Source organism: Balaenoptera musculus, chromosome X (assembly GCF_009873245.2).
Source record: "Balaenoptera musculus isolate JJ_BM4_2016_0621 chromosome X, mBalMus1.pri.v3, whole genome shotgun sequence".
Taxonomy (NCBI): domain Eukaryota; kingdom Metazoa; phylum Chordata; class Mammalia; order Artiodactyla; family Balaenopteridae; genus Balaenoptera; species Balaenoptera musculus.
In genome coordinates, this window is record NC_045806.1 from 88,137,509 (window position 1) to 88,154,263 (window position 16,755).

Genomic DNA, 16,755 nt, shown 5'->3' on the forward strand with positions numbered 1-16,755 from the left:
TTTAAGGATGCAAGGAGATTTTGAATATCCAGGAATGAGAGGGATGATGAATGCAGTAAGGACCCTGAGAAGGCAGAAGGGAATGGAATCCCGAGCCCAGGAGGGAGGACTAAAAAGAGTAGAGACATTGCTTTCATTATGACAGTAGGAAGGAGAAACATTTGAGGGCAGACACAGATTAGGCTAGTTTCAGTGACTGGAAGTTGAAGTGGCTTCCCTTGTGTAAGTTAAAGTGGAGGTAAGGTCAGTCGGCTGAGAGAGAGGGGGAAATGGAAGAATAGAGCTTGAGAAAGTAGATAAAATTTGGAATAGACACTGCTTGCACAGTCTCTTTCCCTAAGCCAGTTGTTTCTATCAGCAGGGGCTAGACCAGCAACACTGAAACTGTTCTGCCGTGCAGTGACCATATTAAAAAGCCTGCAAACTTCATCTGTAAACTACTTTAATGAGCATCTCTCTGCATCCATTTTTATCCTATAATAATATGAGTTGGTGCCATTACAAACTGTGTCTAGCCTCAGTTGAGCTCTCAGTGTCACCCAGTAATCCAACATTTGGCTCTTGATCTGCTACTTCTGCCATTATATGGTGCTTCCACACTCAAGAAATACGTTAGGTGGTAATATTTGGGCTTGAAGGTCTGCAATGAGATGATTCTTTTGCTTGGAAGGCATGGCAGGGACCTAGCTTATGTGACCATTGACTATGCTTTAATGCTAATTGGCAAAAAGGCATGACTCTTTCTGGACTTTCTGGAATATAATCTGAGGGAATATAGTCTTGAGCCCCATGTGAAGAAAGTCTCCCTAGTCTGGATTTCCTTGTCCTCTGTGTATGTGTGTGTGTGTATGTGCGTGTGTGTGTGTGTGTGTGTGTGTGAGTGTGTGTGTGTTTCTGTAGTATTCCTATGAATGCTGTCAGCTGAGGAACTAGAATCTTCTATCATAGCAGCTGTGCTCATGCGTGATTAATGATATATATGAAATGGGTGTGTTTTTTATATATATATATATATATATATATATATATATATATATATATATATATATATATATATATGAAATGGGTGTCTCAAGAGAAGACATTGAGCTGAAAAAGTGGTGGACTTTGGGACTAGGGGATTTGTGATGGATCTAATGTGCGGTCCAGCATCAGAACCATGGTACAGCTAGCAGCCAGGTGGACCAGGTAGATACATCCGGTGAGATGAAAACCTCTTTTCAGAATAAGGGAGTCATATTGAGCTGAGGTATCTGAAGGACAGGCATGCAAGGATAATAATAATTAGGGGTTGCTCTGTTTCAGGCACTGCTCTCGGTACTTTATCTGTATTAACTCATTTAACCCTCCCAACAGCCCTATGAAGTAGGTACTGCTTTTATCCACTGAGAAGTGGGGAGTTTAAGTAACCTGCCCAGAGTTACAGAGCTAATGAATGGGAGAGCTAGATTTAAAACCCAGGCACTTAGTTGTAAAGACAGCAAAGGAATTATCATCTCTGTTTTGAAAACAGAGAGAGGTTTAGTAAGGTGCCTAAGGTTAAACAGCTAGTACAACTAACTTGTTGAAGAACCCAGATGCTCTGTCTCTAAGGTATTGTTTTGTTACTACACCCTTGGTACTCAAAGTATCAGCGACACTGGCATCACTTGGGAACTTGATGGAAATGCAGGCTTTTAGGACCCTTCCCAGACTTGCTGAATCTGAATCTGTATTGGTATGAACATTAAAATTTGAGAAAAATGGGCTATAGTTCATTGCCACCAATTCACGGGACAGTTAGGTGCAAGCAGCATTAGCCAAAGGCAGAAACTACATCCCAATTTTCTGTCTAAGAAAGGGTGGGGTTGGAAACTTAAGGGTTTTGAATAGTAGGAAACAGGAGTTTGAATAGATGATCAGCAGTGGAGAGGTTGTTTAGAGGTAAGGAAATTGGCTTGTACAGGAACTGAAGTTCTCTGCAGTAACTTCACAGAAGAGGAACTGAGGTGTGTAGGCAGGGCAGGACCAGCAGCTAGACCTCCTAGAGCTCATTTCATTTATTTGCCAGGGGCAGAGCTTGTTCTGAAGTGGGCCTGACTTTGCAGTGATTCCAGCAGGAAGGGTTAAAAGATGGATTTGGCATACCCTCTAGTTGCCCTTTCAACTTCTCTGCCCTGAGGGATCACAGAGTTCATTGCTCTAAACTTGATATATGAATATCTGGATCTATAAAACAGCAAAAGTTATAGGTGTGGAAATCTAGATTTACGGACCATGTAACTAAATTATTTGTTGTGTTAGAGGATATATCATATGTTTCCTTTCAATAATGAGCTCCCCTAACACATTTAAGACAGAATTAAATTTTCAGCACTGTTAATAGTGCAACCTGGTAGGAAGATACACAATATAAGTGAGACGTCCCTGCATGAGCCAGGATCGTTTGCCTTAACAACTGTATAAAGTGATTTGAATGTTTCCTGCATTGAGCATAAATAAGGTTTTGGTATATGCTGCCCTTTAAAAGACAAGAGAGGTGCTTTCTGTAGAACACACTACTTTGTACTTTAGGCTTCCTTCAGTCTCACTATTTCAGTTTCTTTTTCTTCATGGTTCATTGAACAGAACTTGTGACTTAAAGTGGTTTGCTGAACTGAGATTTATTGGAATTTGAGGAAGGAAACAGTGAAATAAAAAGGCAGTTTTGTTATTTTTGTACAAGGCCTCCTAAGAAACATTTCACAGACCACATGGTGTCAGTTACCTCTGTGGCTTCATTTGTTCATCCAGGCACCCACCCACTCACTTACCCGCTCATTCATTCCTTTAGCCAATATCGTCAATAGTCACTTTGTTAGGATGGAGGCTGCAACAGTGGACAAGACAGATATAGTTCCTGCCCTCTTGGAGCTTCTAGTCTAGTGTGAGTTGCAGCCAAGTTAACCAGGCAGCTTCCAGTAGAGTGTGATTATCAGCTAGGACGACTGAACTCCAGGATTTCATGGGTGTATAGAAAATGTGCTTAGGACCCAAATCAGCTGCAATTCATACATAGAAAATGTATAAGCTATCAATACTGCTTGCTACATAAGAAATTACCCCCCAAATGGTGTTTTAAATGATACACATTTACTATTGCCCAGTTTCTGTGGGCCAGGAACTGGTTTATGATTTAGCTGGGTACTCTGCTTCAGGGTTTCTCACTGACTGCAATCCAGGTGTTGGCCAGGCTGCAGTCATCTCAAGGCTTAACTGGGGAATGACCTACTTCTAAACTCACTCATGTGATTATTGGCAGAATTCAGTTCCTTATGGATTGTTGGATTGTGGGCATCAGTTCCTTGCTGACTGTTGGCTAGAGGTCACCCTCAATTACTTGCCAAACGGGCTTTTTCATGGGGCAGCTGGCTTCATTGAAATGAGCAAGCAAGGGAGAAAGAGAGTGACAGGAAGACAGAATCATAGTCTTTTGTAAACTAATCTCAGAAATGACATCTCATCACTTTTGCCATATACTGCTCCTTAGAAACAAGTCACTAGGTCCAGCTGCACTCAAAGGGAGCAGCCCATACCCAAAGGAAGAGGAGAAGGTTATGTAAGGATGTGAATATCAGGAGGCAGGGATCATTGGGAGCCATTTTAAAAACTACCTATCACAGAAATATTCTCTTGTGCAGAGATGTGAGTTGAAGCTTCTTAATGGCTCACTATTCTTGGTCTTAGTCTTACACAAACTCAAAATTTGTCACAGGTTCCCCTGCCTCCAGTCCATGGTATATGGTCATAGGATTACCTGGGTTGACAAGAAAACAGCTCTAGTTGTTGAGTCCCCTCTCCCTTCCATCATCTCAATCATAATGGTTGGGAGGGTCAGGAAGACATCTTCAGAAAGAAAGAATATTTGAGCAAGTGCAAATTTAGTGCCAGCTTGCATGGTATCTGTCCAAGATTCCTGGTTGGCCTGTTCTCTCAGACACCTGTTCTAATTAGGTTCTTTTGGTTGCAAATGGCTCACTTAAAGTAATGGGTAATTTATAATGAGTATATTTGCCCATTGGTATCCAGAAAATGCTTGAAAACCAGGTCTCAGGGAGAGAGATATATTAGTTAAGGTAGGGGATATGCCACTATAAGGGACCCCAAAATAGAATGCCTTAATTAAGATGGAAATTGATCTCTCAAGTTCTCTCTGTCTCCCTCTTTCCTTCTTCCTCTCTCACCCTCCCCTTCCCTTCCTTCCTTCCCTCCCTTCTCTTCTCTGTCATAACAGTACAGCTGGTTTAGGCTGGCAGAGCATTTCTCCAGTTGTGTTCTATGAGATAGTTCAAGGATCCATTGTTTTTCCTACATCCTCTAGAGCACAGATTGATAAATTATGGCTGGCAGGCCAAATCTAGCCTGCTTCCTGCTTCTATAAATAAAGTTTTATTTGAACACAACCACCACCATCTGTTTACATATTATCTATGGCTGATTTTGCACTGCAACAGTGGAACTGAGTAGTTTTGACAGAGAGCTTGTGAGCCACAAAGCCTAAACTATTTATCATCTGACCCTTTTTACAAAAAGTGTGCCAGCCCCTATTCTAGGGCATTGTCCTTTTGCATGGTTTCTGCTATCTTTTCATTCCAGATTGTAGGAAAAGAAAGGAGCAAGAGTTCACAGCAAAGAATTTTATTTCAGGAAAGTGATGAGGAAGTTGTGTACATCACTTTTGCTCACAAACTGTTGTTGAGAACTTAGTCACGTGGCCATACCTGGCAGTAAGGGAGGCTGGGAAATGTAGTCTTTAATTGGGTAGCTTTGTGCTCAGACAGTGCTCATGGCAAGAGGATAATGGGTACAGGAAACCAGTATTATCCTCATTTTTCAATTGAATAATCTAAGGCATTGAGAGGTGAATTTACATCTTTAAGGCCACAGAGTTAGTAAGAACTATTTTCTGACATCAGCAGTGGAGCTGAGCTGCTAAAAGAACAAAAGCAGTAGGAGCATTGGGACACATAGAGATTAGAACTAGAAGATAATTCAGAATCCAAGGCAGTTTCAGAGATCTTAACGTCAGAGTAGGTGGTTTTCAGAGGATCTACTTTCTTTCTCCTCTCCTGCAAACTGGCTTTCTCATTTATTTCGTATACCTTTTCTCTCTATCCCACGTTCTGCTTATTCATGTTTTTTCTTCATCACAATTTTCTCTTGACTGTAATTGCCCCATGACTCTAGTTTTGCCTCATGGCATTTCCTGATTATCTTTTCAATCTCACCTCTCAAGGTTCTCTTTGTTCATTGCCTTGTTTTCATAGTATTATCTTGTTCACATTTCCAAAAGGGAGAATTAGATCAATCCACATTGTTTGTCATTAGAGTTTCTGGCCATTCTTGAAATGGCTGACTTGGGGTCAGTAATTACCCTTGTTTGTGACATCAGTGATGGAGGAGGATGGAGTCACTTGGTGTAAAATTTGGCTTTTTAGGGCTTTCCCTTGAACAAAGGAATAGGGATAGACAGCTGACAGGTTTACCATAACACTATCATCAGAAAAGCCATAGCTCCTCTTTGACACCTAATATTGCCCCTGGCTTTAACGTGCATCTTTTTATCTGTCATAACTAAAGCTTGTCAGTCTGCTCTCATCTGTGAATGAGTCAAGTATCATCAATGTTTGGCATTATTTATTTTTTAAAAACAATCCTTAGAAGTATGAAGATTCTCCTAGTGTTGATAGCAGCTGGCAGTTAGACTTTGTTGATGGACATGAACCTGTTGCTGTGTTTAGCTATAATAGCGGGACTGAATATAGAAACTGTGCCTTTCTTAGAACTTCAAGAAAGTTGGCTTTATAACTTTTCATTTTGTTGCGTTCATCTTATCTTTTCCCATAGTCACAACTTTCCTGTCAAAGCTCTCCTCCATTGTAGGAATGAATGCTTACTGTGTGGCAGGCATTGTGCTGAATGCTTTACATATATTTATTTAATTCTCACACCTGTGCTGCAATGTAGGTACCAGTATTAGCTCCATTTTGCAGTTGAGGAAACTGAGGCACAGAAGTCAAGTGACTTCCCCCAAGTTACATACCTAGTAAGTAGCAAATCCAGGATTCAAGCTCAGGTGGTTTGACTTCAGAATGAGGTATTTTGTCTCCACATTTCATAAAACACTCCATATCCAAAACTGTCCAGTGACAGAGGTTGTAACTCTCTTTTCTTTGCCTTTTCTCCTCATGAACTACTTTTAAGTACGCTCCAAGAGCTGTGTATTTACTAGCTACTGATGTCTCTGGGGAAACTATCAAGAGTCCATCAAATAAACTTTTCACGTTAAAAATGTTGAGTGATATATTTTCATGACGAATTTAAAATTTTTCTATCGAGTTGTTATGGTCCATTGGATAAATGAATGCGCTTCTAGAGTTGTCTAAATAAGTATTTGCAGTCTATCATAAACAGTCCACATTATCTTGGTAAATGCAGAGGGTTGATTTTTCTTAGTATGGGTTGATTGTACATCCACAAACAGTCCCAGGTAGTAATGTCTTTTGTGTGAGTAATACGGATTTTACGTCTTTTTAAAATACAGTCAGCTCCAGTTTCCGTGGATAGGGAGGGCTGACTGTACTATGCCATTTTATATAAGGGACTTAAGCGTCCATGGATTTTGGTATCTGTGGAGGGTCCTGGAACCAATCCCCCACAGATAGCGAGGGAGGGAATGCAGTGTTACATCAATATATGACTAATGTCAAATGGCCTTTCCTGGAATAGGAATGCTAACAAAAATTTTCAAAAATATTTAAGCTACAAATGTAACAGTTGGTCTGTAAAATCTGCATGTTCTCCTCCTTCCTATTTGCCCTCCCTTTATTTTACTTCTCTATTATTAGGTTATACTCAACTCCCCTTCAACACCAGGTTCACAATCCATCTCTAGGAATCCAGCCCCAATTAGCTACATCTAACCCATCACTCCCTTTCTATGTGCCCTCAGTACTTCTAGGTGTTCATACAGATATTTGCTTTTGCTGACATGTTTTCTGTAGCTGGTATTAAGTCATCTCATGCGTGTTTGTTTTGTCACATTATATAGACTGAATTGTCTTCATGATGCCAGGAAGGGCCTTTGCAAATAGAAGATGAGCAGTAAATAATGTTGACTGCCTGCTTTTACAGAACACAAACATCTGCTTGCTGCAGGTCAAGACTCAGAATTCCCGGTGAATACAGATTCTCTTAATAACAAAGACAAGCCAAAAAGAAGGAAAGTAAATCACTTACAGCTTCTACAACAAAAAAACATAAAAGGAGACAAGAATAAAACAAAAGCAAAAATAAAAACCCTTTATTCAGCCGCATAGCACAGGGAGACCAGCTCTGTGCTCTGTGACCACCTAGAGGGGTGGGATAGGGAGGGTGGGAGGGAGACGCAAGAGGGAGGGGATATGGGGATATACGTATACGTATAGCTGATTCACTTTGTTATAAAGCAGAAACTAACACACCATTGTAAAGCAATTATACTACAATAAAGATGTTAAAAAATTAAAAAAATAAAAATAAAAACCCTTCACTATTTGATTATCTTCAGGTCCACTCTGATTTAGCCTAAGGCTATCCAAGAGTATTTTAAAATAAAGGATAAAGTATTCCTACATTCATTTCTTGAAAAGAATATATGGAGATTTTGATGTGTTTGATTCCTTCTTGAAGTTGCCATAATGATTTGTAGAAGGTGCTAGTGCACCATCCACTTACTTCTGTGGTCAGGTGAAGGAGTGGTCAAGGAAGTGGTTTGTGTGTGTACCTGTGTGTGAGTGTGTGTGTGGGGTCTCTTTTCTTGTAACACTGGCCCCCCTTCTACTGAGATTTGTGTGATCCCTGATTTATCAGCAAAAACCTGTCACAAGGGTTCATCTGTATAAAAGAAAAAGCAAAGCCTTAGAATTGAAGCAAAGGAATTATGAGCTCATTGTTTGCTTGAACTCATAAGTTATAAAGGAAGTTTGGCAGGTCTGGGTTTGGTATGATGGAGAAGTATTTTATAAGAGATCAATAAAATGTACAGGTATTTAATAGAAGACATGTGGCAAGTGTTATCTAAATATGTAAGCTTTGAGGGGAATGTCCTGGTGATCATAGTTCTATGCTACTCCTGCTCCAAGCATGTGTAGAATTGACCTAACTATTTTCTAGCTCTAAGAAAGCTGCCTAAGTCTAGACATATCCTAAGGAGTCAGCTCTGCTGTGGTTTGTCCTTGCTCTCTTAAGACTATTTTAAATAAGGGTATCCAATGCCATCCTTCAAGCTTGTAGGTGTATCATTCAATCCACTATCAATAGGAAAGCAGTTTGTATAGTTTGTATGAGCAGCTGGGATTTTTTGACCTTCTACTGTTTCTCACCTGGTCTCCTTTTTGGCAATACAACTCTATGCCTAGACCTGTACCTACAGCTCATCGTGTGTTCCCTCCACCGTAGAATGTGTTCCATTTTACTTGGTAAAATAGTTTTCTATGAAACTGGTGATAATATAGTTAGCTGTTTATATGGTTGTTTCCGTCACCAGACTGTAAGCTAAGAACAAGATCATATATTATCCTTCTTTGTATTACCAGCACCTAGCAAAAATTAAGTGATCTATAAATGTTCTTTGAATGTATGAGTAGAGTTGTATCCCAGAATGAAGGACTAAGGTGAAGATAATTGCACTAATTTTTAAATTGAGCATTTTCTATGTAACAGGCATTGGTTTGAGCTCTTAAATGAATGATATTTAATCTTCCCAGCTACCCTGTGGGGAGTTATTATTATCCACATGTATAAATGAGAACACCGAGGTCCAGAGAGGTTATTTGTCCAAAGTCACACAGCTAGTAAGTGTTGGAATAAGGATTCAAACCAAAGGATATCAGTCTCTAAATCTCCACCACTACATTTCCTGCTACACTGTCAACTTTATGAGAACCAAATAAGCTTGGCCTGCCTGGTGGGGAGCTCAGAGTGACTTCAGGTTTCTGAGCCCAATCTAGCTTCATATTAGAACAGACCTTAATCCAAATTATCCCAGAGAACTGGGGACTTACTAGTGACATCAACTTTTCTTCCAGAAGGAGCAGAGATTACTCTTAATTTGGGGATAAGGATGCTAGTCCTGGAAAAGTCTTCTATGGAATTGTGGTGTTTGGTTCAAACAATTCCTTTATAATTCTCCCTCATTGGAATCTGTGTGTCTCTACTCTGGTTTATTTTTCTGATGTCAGGGATCCGGATCACTAAGAATGGGTCACAAGTGTTCCTGGCAGAGGGAGTATCATTTGTGAGGGTCTTGACACAGGAAGGAGCTTGGCATATTCAAGGAGCACAAAGGTGGCCAGTGTGACTGGAGCAGAGGAACTGAGTGGCAGAGACACTAGATGAGCCTAGAGAGGGGGGTTGACTAATTCAGAACCTCCACAGAACGTGGGGTGAGTGTGGTGGGATAGACAGCATTATAAATGAACAAATGATAATAGGTAGAAATGATCTCCTATTTTCATGAAGAAAACCCCTTGAATATTTTGAAGATGGCCCATTTGTTGAATTCCCTGCTATGATGGATTATGTTCTAAGGGAATTCCAGGGTGCAGTCAGGTCCTCAATTATACTCAGAATATGTTCTCACAGAACACAGAGTATCTATGAAAAATTCAAGAGTAGGGACTTTGGGCCAAGATTATATAGGTAGATACATAGATAGCTGTAAATGTAGATATAAATACAGATCATTTAATGAAAGAGATTATATCAATTCATGCTCTAATAGAATTATTAGGTATGTTGAAACCTTTAGTCACTAATTACAACTTAATGAAATAACAACTTAATTCCAATACCTACCCCCATCGATCTACAGTTTACATAACAAATTATTCACCTGTCAGGTTAATCATCTGACTCCCCTGTTACACTCTGTTGAGATAGCCTGAGATTTGAAGAAAATGCTTCTTGAAATACTCCAGGATACATGAAACCCAGGGGGACCCAGGCAGCTGGGCCTCCTTACTTTTCTTGTGGGGTGGTGGGAAGGTCTCCACATTTTGTAGTTTTCTCCACAGAGGCAATGGAGTTGGAGGAGAAGGTGTGTTGGGAGGTGAACTGACAACAAAGGGAAGGGAACTAGCGTTTACTGAGTGCCGACCACAAGTCAGGCACCTTACATTCATTATCTCATTTATTTAGCATAACGGTTGTCTGAGGTAGGTGCTACTAATTACCACTTTAGAGATGAGGAGACTGAGACTCAGGTTAGATGACTTGCCCAAGGTCATACAGCGAGTTAAGTTATAGAACAGGGAATAGGGTACTGTGCAACTCTGACTGCCTGTAAAGTTGTCCCCTTCCAGCTTCCCCTTTGCCTGATTTTCAGTTTTCCTAACAGCTGGCTTCTCCTTGTCTCTCAGGTGTTCACCAGAAAGTGGCGCCTCGATTTGGGAATCAGGGCCTAATAGGGAGGAAGACCTTGATATGTATGATTTGGTGACCAACTAGCTTTTCTGGTTCTAGAATATGAGCATGTCACCACTTGAAAGGACTTGAGTTTGCTTCTGCATACTCCCCCTTCCCCTGCCAGGCCTCCCACTTCCCCTCCTTGCTGTCTGATACCATGTAATAACCACCTCCTTCATTGCTCTTCAACTGCAGGTCAATTGACCCCCAGAAATAATTTCTGGGGCTGAGCTCAGAATTGTGTACCATGAACCAAAAATGAAGTACAACTTTTATCAGTTTTCTTGATACCTAAGAGCCCCAGGTAGATTATGGGAGAGGAGGAAGTGTTTTTTGGGTATGGATGCTTAGGGGCAGCTCAAGCCTGTGTAGAGTGCAACAGTGAGGGCTACCTTTGGCAGCCAAAGACCAGAATAAAGGCAATGAGTGCTTGGGAGCAGGGAGAGGGAATTTCACTAACAGTAAGTATTCTTTAAAGGTGGAGATCATGTCTTGTTTCTTGTTTCCAGCACCTAATAGTGACTTGAACATAGCAGGTACTTAATAAATGTTTATTAAACCAAGTGTAAAATTGGAAAGAAAAAATGAGTACTTGAAAAGAAACATCATTTTGTTAATAGGTATCTTTAAAGTAATTCAGGCTATGAGAAGTCAAGAAGCATAGTGACCTTTTGGAGGAACTGCTATGATTAATAGATAAGGATATTGGTTATAGTTCCAACTCTGCCATTAACTAGCTATGTGCCCATGGATGACTCTCTTGAATATTCTGTGCCCCAGTTGCCTCATCTGTAAACATTAGAGGGTAGAATGTTTGCTAAAATTGTTTTATTCATGAGTTTATTATTTTATGCACATGATAAAAATACCCAATATTTATTTAGCTCCTGAAAGTTTGCAAGGACTCATGTATATTATCTCATTTAGGCCTCCCACAGTGTTGTGAAATAATATGATTATCTCGGTTTTACAGATGAAGAATCCAAGGCTCAGATTAAGGAAGTAATTTGTACTAAGGACATTTTTGGGCTCAATTCCAGCCCTCTTTCCAGGTACCACAGCTCTTTGCACATAGTAATTACCTGTATGTAAATAGCGCTTCCAAAGTGCTTGAAAAATCATTTGTCCCCTTAAGTCCTCAAGCATCTCTTTTCCAATTGTATTTGATTGTTAATTTACTCAGCAAACTTGTTTCCAAATCTCAAGTCAGCCAAAGTTGACTTATTAGGAATTTCACATTCTTGAGGTCTTAATTAATGAGGCTTTTCCTTTCTTCTTCTGCAATGAGCCTGGGCTTTTTGGTGAAGGAAATGCATTTGCCCCACTGGAAGCTTCTGCAGGTTATGAGGGGTTATACTTTTTAGCTTAGCTAGAAATGGAATCCATGTGCTAAGTGAGCTATCTCTATTAAAGCTAACAATAGAAAGTACACCTGCCTTTGATTTAATGTAGATTCACATCTGTTAATGCAGATATGACATTATGAGCAAGGAATCATGCACATATACCCATTTAGAATATTTTGAAAATTATTTTGTCATTGGACGTAGCAAATATCAAATCTACTACTAGACATTTTTAACATATATTAGGATAAATCATATTCCCTTACCACTTCGTGCCCCTTGGGAAGGACTCTTCAGATGTACAGTACTTCCCAGGGCATGACACACTGGCTACGTTTTCATAATTTAATGAAGTATGAAGGGACTTTGGCAGATATTACTGAACCTGTCAGAATTAACTGCTTATAAATTCAATTAGTTCAGGGGAGGGGAGAACAGCTTTGGAGAATATATCAAAATTCAATTAGTCAGCAAATTGGGGTTGTTAGCCTACTCTTTGGGGGTAATCTATCAAAAGGGAAAGAGTACTTGACACCTATGATCAACTAATTAAATGCATTTGGTCCTGATGGGGTGGTTTTTAATATTCATCACCCCTTCAAGTCTATTTGGCCAGAAAACCTGGTATGAAAGAGTTCCAGTGGTAGGCATTATATATAAGCACATCAACTGACTAATTTAGGTAATAGGCACAAGTTGTTTCCTTGCTCTTCTTTTGATTAAAAGATCCTTACTCTAAAGTTTTGGTTCCTTTTAATGGCTAATTTAGGTATTGCTGACAAGATAATTTTATTGTACACTAACTACTGCTTCATTATTAATGGATCTTGTTTATCATGAATGAAGGTATTTAGAGGTATTAATTGATTACAGTACTGCTCATTCCAAAAATGGATTTCTAGTGTGCTAATGATATTTCTTAAAGTTTGAATATGTTTAGAAGAGTTATTATAATGTGGAATGACTAAGCCAGGGAATGTAAACATTTCATGGAGGTGTTCTTTCAAAGTAAATATATATATATATTTTGGACTCAAACTTGACTTTAACTAGATTTGTCATAGGCTTGCTATTGTTGAACTGTTTTGAAGCTTTATTTCGTTTTAGCTGGATTTTATCCCACAGTCGTGCAACCAGTAACAATGTGGTTTTGCTTCTTTATAATCACTTGCCGCCCTTCCCACTATTGGCTGAGTGTTTACTGGGAAGCTTTATTCCTTTATCCCTGAAAGGAAAGGAGTATGACAGGTCTCATCGTTATAAGACAGCAGTCAAGGATAAATGATGAGGAATGGTCTGGATTAGTGTTTTTTCCACTCTTAGTTCTGCAAATATCCTTGATTGCTCGATGATTTTGGCAAAGTGACAGATTTTTCAATTTTGGCTTCCTCATCTATAAACTCCATCTCTCATTCAGTTTAGCATGTCTATTCCTTCTTATCTGTTGGCACCCCTGTCATCACATAATTGTGTATGGACTTTCTGTGGTCTTTTTTCTTTCTATCTGGTTGTCTTTGATTAACCTTGGTCTTATAGTCCTTTTACCCTTGGAACTTCACTCACCGTATTTGTCTTTTTGCCTTTGTTTATTTATACAGGACAGCTGAGCCACCTGCCCTCTTCTAGTCTTTGCACCAGGGCCCTGTGTTTGATGGTGCTGCTTTCCAGCCTCTATCACTATTATGGAAAGATATTTTACATTGTCAGGGGTCATTGACCCACAGAGTATAAAATGAATTGAGGGCAACATAGAAACAAAAATTAACCTAATTTATATTTACCTGATTTTTAAATTAGAACAGGAACATCAAAGTTTGATACAGGGGTGGTAAATGCATTTATTTACCAGATACTGCATCAATTTGCTCCCTGCACATTCTGTTGGGTTGTGGAGTGACTGAGAGGTGGAGTGATGTAGGAAGCAAGAAAAATGCTGTAAAACACAGAGATTAAGGGACTGCTACCATCTGAGCAGGGAATTGGAGAGCATTGACCCTCAAGTTACCATCAACCTCAATTATCCACTCCGTAGATTATCTACAGCAATTTTCAAACCCAAGTTACTTTCTCTTTGGTTTCCAGCACACTCTTGGGCTGCTTTCCCCATTGGTGTGTACTTGGGGAATACAGACTAATTTTAATACTAGCCTGCCAAATTTAATTGAGAAGGAATATCTGCTATTGAAAATTTTAGTGTATGATATGTGATAAGTTTTGGATTATCTGCTCTTTCGGATTAAATGTATTTGATGGATTTACGTGCTATAGGAAAGCACAGAAAATTCAGAAAGAATTTATACCCCAGCTACATTCTGTGTGACATTGGACAATTTACTTGTTTGCCTTCTATACTGTTGTAGCAGCTCAGAAAGTGAATATTTTTTTCTATGGTGGGCTGCTGAGACTCTCCCATTCAGAGAAGGCACTCTGAAATTTAAAAAATAAACAGTTTTGAATAATGGCAAATTCACTCACTGGTGTTTTAGATAACAATGCTAAGAAGTTGCTGAGTCTCCAAAGCTGATTACCAAGTAAAAAGCAGAGCATGGAAACACGTAGTTTATCTAATACCTTTGAACAAAATAAATTCCTCTCTCTCTCTTCCTCACACCTTGCTTCAATGGTCATACACATGGGCACTTTCTGTATCTTAATCTCTCTTCTCTCCCTTTTTCTGTCACTTGTGCTTTGTCTGTGTCTTCCCTCTCATTTGCCTCTTAACCATCCTTTCTCTGTGTGTGTTGCCTTTTCTTTTCTCCTCAACCTCCTATCCCATTTGTGTCTCTTTTATCCCTCCTCACCCGTCTCTTTTTGGCACATGTAATATTGAATTAGAGTATACTTTAAATATTTGTTAATTTTATCATAAATTAAAATAAAATTATACATCAAAGACATGATCAAGAAAAAGACAACCTACAGAATTAGAGAGAATATTTGTAAATTATATATCTGATAACAGTTTAGTACCCAGAATATATAAAGAACTTACAACCCAGCATCAAAAAGATAAACAACCCAATTTTTTAAAAAGGGCAAAGGACTTAGTCATTTCTCTAAAGAAGATATATAACTTACCAACAAGCACATGCAAACATGCTCAATATCATTAGTCATTATGGAAATGCAAATCAAAACCACAGTGAGGGTGCTATTTCACACTCATTAGGATGGATATAATAATACAAAAAAGAAAAATAACAAGTATTGGAAAAGATGTGGGGAAATTGGAATCCTTGTACATTGCTGGTGGGAAAGTAAATTTGTTCAGCCACCATGGAAAACATTTTGGCAGTTCCTAAAAATATTAAACATAGAATTACCACATGACTCAATAATTCTCCTAGATATATATCCAAAAGAATCAAAAACAAAGGACTCCAACAAATACATGTACATGCATGTTCAAAGCAACACTGTTCACAATAGCCAAAAGTAGGGAAAAGCCCAGTGTCCATCAATGGATGAATGGAAAAACAAATTGAGGTATATCCATATAATGGAATATTATTTAGTCATAAAAAGGAATGAAGTACCGATCTATTCAATATAGATGAACCCTGAAAACATTATCTTAAGTGAAAGAAACCAGACACAGAAGGCCACACATTGTATGATCCATTTATATGAAAAATCCAGATTAAGCAAATCCATAGAGACTGAAATTATGTTAGTGGTTACCAGGGGCTTAGATAAGGGGGAAATGAGAGATAAAGTGCTTAATAGCTATGGAGTTTTGTTTGAGGAGTGATGGAAATATTTTGGAACTAAATAAAGGTGGTGGGTGCACAACTTTGTGAATGTACTAAATTCCACTAAATTGTTCACTTTAAGGTGATGAATTTTATGTTATGTGAATTTCACTTCAATAAATTGTATATATACACACACATACACACATGCATACATATTCATATGTGTATATATACACACATGTATATATTATACTTTCTAAGTTTGTTTCATACGCTAAGTTAAAAATCAGGTATCTAAACTCTAATATTTCTCAAACATACCTGCACACAAATACACATACCCCTTAAAACTACTGACATTAACTTGCATTTTACCTTCATGTGACCCTCACTGGAGTTCTCTTTGTGTGTGTATGTATTAAGGGGGTTGAGAAGAGGTAGTTCAGTAGCGTCTAAAAGGAGGAAAACCCAACCCAAGTTACTTTATGAAATCTAAAGAATACAGTCAAAGTAACATCCACCTACTCCTTTCACCAATATAAGAAAAGCTAAAGTCAATAATGCATGTATGTATTAAAAAACAATAAAAGATAAATTTGGCAAAATGAGGTCAGTTCAAAGGATGTATCTGTGAGCTGAGAGATAAGATAGAGCATAGTGGTCCGAGATAACTTCTATCTTCAGAAAAGCAAATAAGAGGAAAATAGATAAACAAGACTGAGGGCACTGACCTGGCCTGTTGAAAAACTAAACAAAACAAAAGGTTTTTGGTGAATTTTCTGTATTCCAACCATGTCTAATAGGGATTTATGAGGTGGAAGGAGATACCCTAGGAGAGGGAGAAAGAGTATATGTGGATGTGTTTGTATTCAAATTAATATCCAGGGTAAACAGAGTTATAAAATCTCTGAAATTCAAATTTCCACTTCAGTACTTCACTATGAAGAATATTTTCTATTAGAAGGACCTATGGGATTGGCAGATGAGTGAGGGACACCCTGCCAGCTTTGAACATCTAAGTAGGTTTATTTACAGGCTACACCTATGGGGTCGGTCATGAACTGTAGTCTTATCATAAGAGCTTGAATTTTGAGATTGTTTTTAAAGTTATAAATGATCAACTGCTGCAAAGCAGCCTCACAAGGCCAGATAGTGTTGTCATGAGGGATGGGAGAGTAACCCAGAAAGTTCCCCCCTTCTCCCTGAGTTGTTATTACTGTTTGGTTGTTCCTTGGCAGTGGTATAAGTCC